The following is an 11,439-nucleotide window of genomic DNA, read 5'->3' on the forward strand; positions in this document are numbered from 1 at the left end:
GGTAGTTCAGTAGAGGGAATTTAACATGGGAACTAGTTACCAGGTTTTGGGAAGGGTTAAAAAGCCAGATAGGATGGTGAGCCACCTCAGAGATGAGCAAAAGTCCAGCATGCTTAAGACTGGAGGGATAAAAGGAGGAGGCGGTATTGCCAGAGGCCAGTGTCACTCTGCCAGAGCTGGAACCACTCCAGAAATGCTGTCCAATGCAGAAAACAGAGGAGAAATCCCCTGGTTTCTCCCATCCTCTCACCTTCTAATCTCCCACTAGTGCCTCCCACAAGCCACCCTTAGCCAGCGGAAGTTGACAAAGGAGCCTGCAAAATGAATTTGGGAATCAGCTCCCTCTGACACAGAGAAGAACAAGAGAAGGTTAGGGAATGAGTCTGAGGGTGAAGAGGCAAATAACTTGCATGGTGTATAATTTATTTCTGAATCTCCAGTGTCTAATACCTGGCTAAATATAAGGAAATCAGCTGACAATTACAACTGAAATGCAAGAACAGAGATATGAATGGTGTCACTAAAGTAGAGAAAAGGGAATAGCACGTTCCACATACAGTACATAAGAAAGCATTCACAAAGGACATGATGAATGAAAAGTTATACAAAGTTGAACAAGGATTTGTCAGAGAAATTGAAAGGTGAGAAAGTTAGCCATGCAGGGAGATTGCACAAGCTGAAGTCAGGCCACACGAAAGCTTTTCAAAGGATGACAAGATTCAAAGTAAAATTCTATTAAGCACTTTTTCAGTACCTCTCAGAGTGATTATATAGCTTTCCCATTTTATTATTTACATAATGCATTAAACTAACGTATATTCTAATATCAAACCTTTCTTGAATTCCTAGAATAAAAGCTCCTTAGTCCAAGTTTATTACCCTTTTAATTCTGCTGAATTCATTTTGTGTTTGCACATATACCACATGTAATCTGGGTCTACAGTTTACTTTTGTAGGGTTCTACTGGTATCTATCAGGGTTATTTTAACTTTGTGAAATTACTTGGAGAGACTTCTAAGTTTTCTTATATTCAGACACATTTTAATACATGGGGGTTGTTACCATCAAGCTTTGACTAAGCATTCATGATTCTGTGGATTTGTTACTTAACGTCTTTCTTGTCACTCCTGCTACCCACTTTTTGGCTGCTTACCACCCTCGTACATCTGTCCTGACTTCCCTGTTCCTTGCCACCATAAACCCTGACCTCTACTCTCCGGCTCTATTGAGCATTCACCTCATGGATTTTGCAGATGAAGTACATAAAGGCCCTTGCCCCCTGTCCCACCTAATTCCTCTTCTCCCTTCATTTTAGATATCTCCTTCTTAAAGAAGCCTTACCTGATATGCCCCGCCTAAACCTCAGTACCTGAATCTGTGCTCACCTTGTCCCCACCTGTTATCCTCACTTGTCTGCCTCCCAACAAATATTAAGCTTTAAGACTGAATTGGTGTTTCATCCATCACTACAATGTCAGCACTGGCACACAGTAAGTACGTGCTATGCAGTAATTAGGTATCTTAATGCTGCATCTTAGAAACAAAAGGAGAAAGAAAAGTCGGCAAACTATGGTTTGTGCACCAAATCTGGACCAAATGAAAGAACCACATTCACGTACCTATTGTCTATGCTGCTTTCAAGCTGTAAGGGTAGAGCTGAGTAGTTGTGAGAGACCACATGAGCCTGCAGAGCTTACAATATTTACTGCCTGGCTCTTCACAAGAAAAGTTTTCAGACCCCTGGTTTAGGGCTTTCACTCATATGCAGACTCCATTAAGGCCTGGACTTTTTTGTGCATCAAAATAAGAGACAATCCAGAAAATGTTTGGCACATTCCATCGGTCTGTTTTCTATTACTATATTGACACTCATCTGACATCATGAAATACATCAATCATGGCTGTGCTCTCAACTCCAAGTGCACTGCACCCCATAATCATGCCTATTTACCAGCTTCAATGAATATTATCAACATGCTTGTTTATTTTCAAAGTACTGTTTCACATACAGCAGGGGGATCATAAACTCAAATGACCAGGAAGTCAAGAGAATGAGTGAGGCTCTAACCAACGCTGACATACCGTATTGCACTTTTTCAAGAGGCTAGGTATCTGGATTTTTATGTGAAATGTCGTGGTTATTAAAATGCTGTCAGTCAGTATACCAAAAGTAAAACTAAATAAGTTTGTAGAAAAACAGGTGTTTATCTTGTGATCTGGGGGCAAATTAGTTGGTTGAATATAGAATTAAGGATTTCTCTTCAACAGAGATACCAACAACAAAGTTAACAGACACATAACATGTTAGGAGAAACTATTTGCATTGTCTAACATAAACAAGTGGCTAATGTCTAAAATATTCTAGTCAAAAATACCAACTGAAAAATGGGGCAAAGGCATGAACAGGCAACTTATGTTAAAGGAAACACAAAAAGCTAAGTGTATATAATGATATTCTTAAACTCAACAGTAATCAAAGAAATGTAAATAAGAAGTGTGAGACTGCTTAAAAAATAGGAAAAATGTCAAGTGTTTGCAGAGATAAGGGTCTCTGGAATATTGTGCACTGCTAAGGAAATGCAGGATGGTGCAGACACTGATGATCGACCTGGCGGCACTTGGTTCTATGAAGGACAGGCACACTATGTCTAGTCTAAATCCCAAAAAGAGTCTCACAAAAGCCCATTTGGGGACATGTACAAGAGTTTCATTCAGCACTGTTCGTGGTGTCTGTGTGTAGGAATCAATGTGGAAGTCCATCACCAGGAGAGAAAATAGGCAAGATGTGGCGGATACACAGACCACATAGTCACATAGCAACCGGATAGGTCCTGAACCATGGTGGTGAATGATAACACTAAGAAACAGAATGATACCTATAACATGACGCCACTTATATAAGTTAAAAATAAATGCACATATACAGTATACGTGTGTAAGTATACATACGACAAAAGGTTGTATATTAAATATATCAAAATAGCTGGCAATGGGGGAAGGAGAATGAGAGTGCGGTGCACTGGATAAAAAGGAATGAAGGAATAAAATAACCAACAAACGCATGAATAAGTAAATGAAACAAGACAGCAGACTGCACGGTTCAATGATTATAAGTCCTAAAGAGCGAGAATAAGACTAATTCAATTTCCCACACCAGAGTTCCAAAGCTTCTGTCCCAGGGCTTGGAAAAGCGGGCCTGGGTGTGCATCTTGGTCCTTCTCAAATGCACCCAGACCCAGTAGAGGGAGCCACAACCCGTAGGTGTGGAAACCTTCAAATAGGATACTCAAGGCCAGTCACAAACAGCGTCTGACATTAGCCTGCACCAGAGGCCATCCAAAAGACTGGAGTCCTAGCAAATCTACCTAATACATAGAAACAAATCCAAACAGGCAGCCAAAATGGGGAGATAAGAAAACAAGCACCAAATGAAAAAACAAGAGAAGTCCCCAGAAGAAGAGCTAAATGAAATGAAGATAAGCAATCTATCAGATATAGAATTCAGAACGCTGCTCATAAAAATGCTCAACAGCATGAGAAAAGAAATGGGAACTATGAAGGAAATTAAGAATGGCATAGCAGTAATAAAGGAAAACACTAGAAGGAATAAACAGCAGGTTAGGGAAAGCTAAGCATCGGCGAATTAGAAGACAGGATAGAAAAAATCCATCAGAGAACCAAAAACAAAAATCTATTAAAAAACAGAAGGAGAGTTTAAGGGAGCTGTGGGACAACATGAAGTATAACAATATTCACAGCATAAAAGTACCAGAATATGTGGAAAGTAAGCAAGGGTTAGAGAACCTGGTTTGAAGAAATAATAGCAAAAAACTTCCTGAACAGGGTCAAGAAAAAAGCCACACAGGTTCAGAAGGCACAGAGAGTCCCAAGCAAGGAGAATCCAAAGAAGCCCATGCCCATATCATAATTAAAAGGCCAAAAATCCAAGACAAAGAGAGAATCTTAAAAGCAGCAAGAGAAAAGCAATCTCTTACCTACAAAGGAGCTCCCATAAGGCTGTCAGCTGACTTTTCATCAGAACTCTACAGGCCAGAACGGAATGGCAAGGTAATGAAAAGCAAGGATTTGAAACTAAGAATACTCTATCCAGCAAAGCTAGATACGAGTATTCAAAATAGATGGTGAAATAAAGAGCTTCCCAAACCAAAAAAAAGGCTAAAAGAGTTTATCACCACCAAACCAGCATTGCAAGAAATGTTAAAGGGACTGCTGTAATAAGAAGTTGAAATAGAGAGAATGAGAAACATAGGCATAAAGAAATAAAATGGCAATATGTAAGTACCTATCAATAAAAACCTTAAATGTAAAAGGATTAAATGCTCCAATCAAAAGGCATAGGGTGGCTGAATGGATAAGGAAACATGACCCAAACATATGCTGTCTACAAGAGACCCACCTCAGAACAAAAGACTCACACAGGCTGAAAATAATTTTCAGGAGAAGTTTAAAGGAGAGATCAACAGCAATACAGTCAAATAAAGGATAAAAATCATATGGTCATATCAATAGATGTAGGAGAAGCATCTGACAAAATCCAGCACCAATTTATGACAACAAAAAACACTGCCCGGCTGGGCGTGGCTCAGCGGTTGAGCATCGACCTAGGATCCAGGCGATCAGGATTCAATGCCCGGTCAGGGCACATGCCCGGATTGTGGGCTGCAGCAGATCAATGACTCTCTCATCATTGATGTTTCTATCTCTCTCTTTCCCTCTCCCTCTGTCTGAAATCAATAAAGATATGTTTAAAAAAAAAAAAAAAAGAAACAGTATTTAAAAAAAAACAACAAAAAAAACCCAACCTCTCAGCAAAGTGGGCATAGAGGGAATATTCCTTAACATAATAAAGGTCATACATGACAAACCAAACCAGAGCTAACATCATACTTAACAGTGAAAAGCTAAAAGCATTTCCCTTAAAATCAGGAACAAGACAGGGGTGTCCACTTTCACCACACTTATTCAACATAGTACTGGAAGTCCTAGCCACAGCAATCAGACAAGAAGAAAACATAAAAGGCATCCAAATTAGAAGAGAAGAAGTAAAACTGTCATTATCTGGAGATGACATAATACTGTATATAGGGAACCCTAAAAATTCCACCAAAAAAGTATAGAACTGATAAATGAATTCAGTAAGCAGGATTCAAAATTAATATTCAGAAATTGGTTGCATTTTTATACATCAATAAAAACTATCAGAAAGAAATTAAGAAAACAATCCCATTTACAATTGCATCAAAAAAAAAATACCTAGGAATAAATTTATCCAAGGAGGTAAAAGACCTGTATTCAGAAAATTATAAGACACTGAAGAAAGAAACTGAAGAAGTTACAAATAAATGGAAGCATATACCACGTTCATGAATAGGAAGAATTAACATCATCAGAATGTCCATACTACCCTAAACAATCTACAGATTTAATGCAATCCTTATCAAAATACCAATGGCATTTTTCACAGAACTGGAACAAATAACTCTAAAATTTATATGGAACCACAAAAGACCCTGAATAGCTACAGCAATCTTGAGAAAGAACAACAACGTTGGAGGTATCATGCTACCTGATATCAAACTATACTACAAGGCTATAGTAATTAAAACAGCAATGTACTGGCATAGGAACAGACACCTATATGGTCAATCAATCTACGGGAGGCAAGAATATACAATGGGATAAAGACAGTCTATCCAATAAATGGTCTTAGGAAAACTGGACAGATACATGCAAAAAAATAAAACTAGACCATCTTCTTACACCATATGCAAGAATACACTCAAAATAAATTAAAGATCTAAATGTAAGACCTGAAACCATGAAACTCCTAGAAGAAAACACAGGCAGTTGCTCTCTGACATTGCTCTTAGTAATATTTTTTCTAATATATTTCCTCAGGAAAGGGAGACAAAAGAAAAAATAAACAGAAGAGACTATAGCAAACTAAAAATGTTTTGCACAGTAAAGAAAGCCATCAACAAACCAAAAGACAACCTACCAGTTGGAAGGATATATTTGCCAATGATACTTTGATAAGGGGGCTAACATCCAAAATTTATAAAGAAATCATACAACTTAAAACAAATCATACAACTTAAAAAAACCTGCCTGGCGAGGCGTGGCTCAGCTTCAATCTATGATCCAGGAGATCATGGTTCGATTCCCAGTCAGGGCACATGCCTGGGTTGCAGGCTCGATCCCCAGGAGGCAGCCAATCAATGACAACTCTCTCATCATTGATGTCTCTATCTCTCTCTCTCCCTCTCCCTTCCTCTCTCTGAAATCAATAAAGATATATTAAAAAAACAAAAAAAAAAAACACTTAAAAAAAACCCAAAACAATCCAATAGGCAGACAGCCTGAATGGACACTTCTCCAAAGAGAACATACAGATGGCCAATAGACGTATGAAAAGATACTCAGCCGCTAATCATCAGAGATGCAAACTAAAACCACAATGAGATATCACCTCACACCTATCACCAATAAACTAGCAAACAAGTGTTGGTGAGGGTGTGGAGAAAGGGGAACCATCATGCATTGTTGGTAGGACTGCAACCTGGTATAGCCTCTATGGAAAACAGCATGGAGGCTACTAAAAAAACTAAAAATAGAACTACCTTATGACCCAACAATTCCACTTCTGGGAATTTACCCAGAGAAATCCAAAACACTAATTTTAAAAGATACATGCTATGTTCAACACATTATTTACAGCAGCCAATATATGAAAGCAACCTGGTGGTCATCAAACGACAACTGGGGAAAAAGGAAGTGGTACATATACACAACGGAATATTACTTGGCCGTAAAAAAGAACAAAATCTTACCATTTGCAACAACATGGATGGACCTAGAGGGTATTATGCTAAATGAAATAAGTCAGACAGAGAAAGTCAGATGCAATATGACTTCACTTATATGTGTAATCTAAAATAAACAAACAAAACAGAAACAGACTTATATATACAGAGAACAAACTGAGGGTTGCCCAGTGGGAGGGGTTTGGGGGATAGGTAAAAAAGGTTAAGAGATTAAGAACTACAAATTGGTAGTTACAAAATAGTCACAGAGATGTAAAGCACAGCATGGGGAATATAGTCAATGACAGTGTAATAACTGTGTAGTACCAGGTGGGTACTCGACTGATGGTGGGTGGATCACTTTGTAAACTATATAGATGTCTAACCATTATGCTGTACCACTGAGACTAATATGAAATCATATTAAATGTCAACTGTAATTGAAAAATAAAAAAAGAAGAAAAATGACACTCCCCCAAAAGAGAATGTGGGCAACATAAAGGCATTTCCAGATATTATGAAAACAGAGAATTTATTATCACTGAAGGATCTTCTAAAGACTGCACTTCAGGGAGAAGGAAAGTCATCCAAAGAAGAACACCTGCGATTAAGGAGTGAAGAAAATGGTCAGCAGGCAACTAGAGCTTTAGATACTGACGGAGAAAATAATAACAAGAGCAGCAATCATGTTTAATTGGAAGAGTTCAAGTAACGACAGAGCTAAGCCAAACCGGAGGTGACTGGATACCAAAACCCTAAATAAACTGTCAGCTACTTAAATCTATCAGACAACCCAAAGGAGCGTTTTAAATTATCCCAGGATTTTAGAGACAAAATCTAGCAGTATAATCGCCTATGCTAACAACTTTAAGAAGAAAACTACATGATCATATCAATACATGTTATACAAAAGCATTTTCTGGGAAAAACAACACCTAACCCTGACTTTTAAAATTCTTAGTAATTAGACATAAAAGGAAACTTACTTAATATGACAAAGAATATACAGCAAAGAATATACTAGTCAAGAAACAGTGGAAGCATTCCCCTAAAATCAAGCCCAAAACAAAAATGTCCTTTTTAACCTTAATAGTCAACACTGGAGAGAGGGTGGTCAGTGGAAGACAAATAGTACGAGCGTTAGAAGAGACATCTGTTGTTTCTTAACAGAAGGCAGGACTGCCTACCTAGAAGAGCCAAACAGATCACCCGCAAACTGTTGGAACCAAGCGAGGGTGGCCGGGCTCTGCCGCAGCTTGGCGGCCAGGTAAGGGCGCTGGCCCCCCCCCCCCGAGGAGCCGGGAAAGCCGTTTTCCGCGGAGCCGGGATTAGGACGGAGAAGCTATTGTTCTCCCCTCCCCCGCCTCCTCAATGTTCGCATAGCATTCGTGTTGGAAACCGGGTAACAAGAACCTTCCGACGCCAGCATCTGCCCCGCAGGGCTGACGGGCGGCCCCGCCCGCGCGCTCACCGGGACGAGCCGCCGGCGGCCGCCGCGCCGGGCACAGGGCAGGGGGCCCCCCGCGGGCGGGCGCCCAGCCGAAAGCCGCCCGTTCAGAGCCCACCGCCAGCACGCGGAGCTGCCACGACGGAAAGGAGACACTCGGGGTCAAACTTCCTCAGAAAGCAAGCCCAGAAAACTAACGTACTTTACACGCATCTGAGGAGGTTGTTCCTACCGCTCCTCCGGCAGCCTCGCGTCGGGGCCGCACCTCACGGCCCAACGGCCCGGGCTCGCCGGGGCGCCGCGGGGACACCGGCGGCTGACGCCCGCGGCCGGGCAGCCCGGGGCGGGGAGCGGCCGCGGCTCCGCGGGCGCAGAGCTCGGCCAGGGGTTCGAGCCGGAGACCACACGGCGCCCAGGGCGGCCCCGGGGAGGGCGCGCGGCCGGGAGCCCGGGGGCCAGGCCGGGCGCGCCCACGCACCTGGCCCCCTCGGCCCGCGCAGGGGCGCCTCTCAGGCCGCGGTCGCGGGGAGCCCCCGGTCCTCGGTGCCGCGCCCCCGCGCCAAGCCTCGGGCCGGGAGGGGAGAGGACGCCCACCTGCCGCCCCCACCTGCGGCGCCGGGCCGGGCGGGCGGGACGGGGCCGGGCGTTCGTCCGGGGCTGCGGGCAGGACGGGCTGCGCGGCGGGGTGTCGGGGAAGGTGGGGGAGCCGGGGCACCGCTGCCGGTCTTCCCTCACGGGCACCGCTGCGCGCCCGCGCTCGGACCCCGGGACCGGGACCCCGACCCGCGCGCGCGCGCCGGCCGCGGAAGGACGACGAGGCTGCGGCGCACCTGCGCCAGCGCGGCCCACTCACCGCCGCGCTCGCCCCGCGCTCGGGGATGCTCCGCGAAAAGCGCCGGGGCTGCCGCCGCCTCCGAGCCGCCCGGGGCGGGCGCCGCCGGCGCGGGGCCACCTGGGAGCTGTAGTCCCGGGTCCGGGCGCCCGGCCGCGCCCGCTCGGCGCGGGGGTGCCCTGCGCTTTCCCCGCCTCCCCTGCCTCCCTCAAGGGCCCACCTCTGCTCGTGGCTTAATAAATGTTGGAGCGCCCCAGGCGAGCCTCGGCCCCCCCCTCCTTACTCCAGATCAGTGGTTCTCAAAGTGTGTACCCGGACCGCTAGCTTCGGCATCATCCGGCACCTGGTGGAGCTGCAAATTCGCCTACCCCTCCGGGCTGTTCAGTTTTTACTGCACTAAAAACTCTGGGGACGGGTCTCATAAATCTGCCTTTTTCAAGCCCTTCAAAGTGATTCTGAAGTCCCTAAAGTTCGAAAACTACCGCTCTGGACCCCGCCGCCCCGTGTGTGCCCGGGCGCACCGCCAGAGGCGCAGGCATCCGCGTCCCAGCCTAGGCCTGTCCTGTCCCTGCAGCCTCCTCGCCCCAGTGTCCACCCAATATCTCCTCTGAGATGCCCCCGGCACCCCTGAAACTCAACAAGCTCAGACCAAACTCAGGATCTTCACTTCCCTCGATGTGGTTTCCTCCCCTGTGCCTCACGTCGGGCTGAGAAGTGTCCACCGCGTATCCTGGCATGGAAGTCGCTTAAATGAAAGCTAAGGACAGAATAACAAGATCCTGGGCCACGTCTGAGACAGCGAGGATCAGAAGAGGAAGGAGGTGTGGAGGGAGGGTGGGAAGTGTTGTTGAGGGAGGATAGTTTTTAAAATGGAAGAAACTTCAGCATGTTTAAATGTGTATGAAAAGAGTCAAGTTGAGAGGGAGCTGCTGACTATGCAGGAGAGAAAAAGATATTTCATACTGAATGATTCCTGAGACTATTATACACATGTAAGGGGGAGGTAGAGTGCCAGGCACAAGAAAAGAAATGAACCTAGACTAGTGGCTCTCAACCAGGGACAATTTGCTCCCCACCCCCGCCAAGGCATATTTGGCAATGTTTGGAGTCATTTTGGTGTCCCAGCTGAGGCTGCTACTGGCATCCAGTGGGTGGAGGCCAGGAATACTGCTAACCTCCTACAATGCACAGGACAGCCCCATAGCAAAGATGACCTGGCCTCAAGTATCACCAGTGCTGAGGTTGAGAAACCCTGGCCTAGACAGCAACAAGCTCTCTGCTGTAAAAAGAGGGAAGAAAAGAGAGGCGCAAAGGTTTGGTTTAGTGGAGAAAAGTCTAAGGGGTTTTCTCTGGAAAGGAAGAGAGAAAGTGGCCTGTGAGGTTGGCAGGTGTGTGTGAGTGTGCGATGCTGAATCACAGGACCTAAGCTGCTTATGAAGAGAGGTAAAGGAAAGAGAGCCGAATGGTTGGGAGGAAGTAGTAGGTTCAATAGACTGGGAGTTTTGATGCGGGTCAGAGATTTACTTCTCTTAATGGAGTAATTAGAAAACCAAGGAGGGGAGGAGTTTCTGGTAAGAAAAAGGGGATGGTTGATAATGACCAGGTCAGGAAGTGAGGATGGGTGGTCAACACGGAGTAGAGGCAGGGCCACCAAGCACCCCTATGTGGATTGTGCGGCCCTGGGTGGAGGAGTGGAGTGAACAGAGAGGTCAAAGTCGTGCATGTGGATGTGGATGTGGAAGCCATTCATACAGGACACTTTTTGCATCACTGGGAATGATGGCTTCAGTGAATAAGAAAGTAGAGTGATGTAAGGGGGGTGGGGTAAAGTCCAACGTTTGAAATCTTAAGGAAGCAAGACTTTGGACAAGAGTGAAGAGGAGGCATGGTCTGGCCCTTTAGAAACGGTGGGCTTAGGTGTTCTCAGATAGTCTCAGGGAGATCTGTGTTTGGATGAGTCAGGTGGAGAAGTGGAACCAGCCAGGGAGCTTGAGGTTCACAGAGGTGTGAAGGGGGTGTGAGGAGGTGTGTGGTTTGGGGAGCCGTGGAAAGCTAAATGAAGAGTAAAAAATACAGAGCATGGGATAACATGGGGGTGCAGTAAGAGCTTATACTTTGGAAGTTAACTGATGAAAACAGAGATGAAAAATGACGACTGAGCCTCAAGACCAGAAAATTTGCCTTATACTGCTGGGTGGGGGCTGAAGAGTCATCTATCATGGCCACTGCAGTCTCAGCAAGCCTTGTGATGGCAGGTATCCCAATACTGAAATAATGACTCTTAGTTCAAATAAATTCCTAATAAAAACCTAATTTATTCCTGGAATAGGCTAACA

At 44.9% G+C, this 11,439-nt stretch overlaps 1 protein-coding gene across 2 annotated transcripts in view; it reads right to left on the reverse strand.

Moving 5' to 3' along the window:
* SPECC1 (sperm antigen with calponin homology and coiled-coil domains 1) overlaps positions 1-9,247 on the reverse strand; it is a 256,463-nt gene extending 247,216 nt beyond the window's left edge. Inside the window, exon 1 of one of the 2 annotated variants that reach the window (XM_081115997.1) lies at positions 9,125-9,247. The gene's annotated coding sequence lies outside the window, so the exon portion shown is untranslated. The remainder of the gene's footprint in view (positions 1-9,124) is intronic. The other variant, XM_081116005.1, reaches the window with a different exon arrangement.
* Positions 9,248-11,439: the final 2,192 nt, after the last annotated feature.

The sequence above is a fragment of the Miniopterus schreibersii genome (assembly GCF_964146895.1).
Source record: "Miniopterus schreibersii genome assembly, chromosome: 16".
NCBI lineage: Eukaryota > Metazoa > Chordata > Mammalia > Chiroptera > Miniopteridae > Miniopterus > Miniopterus schreibersii.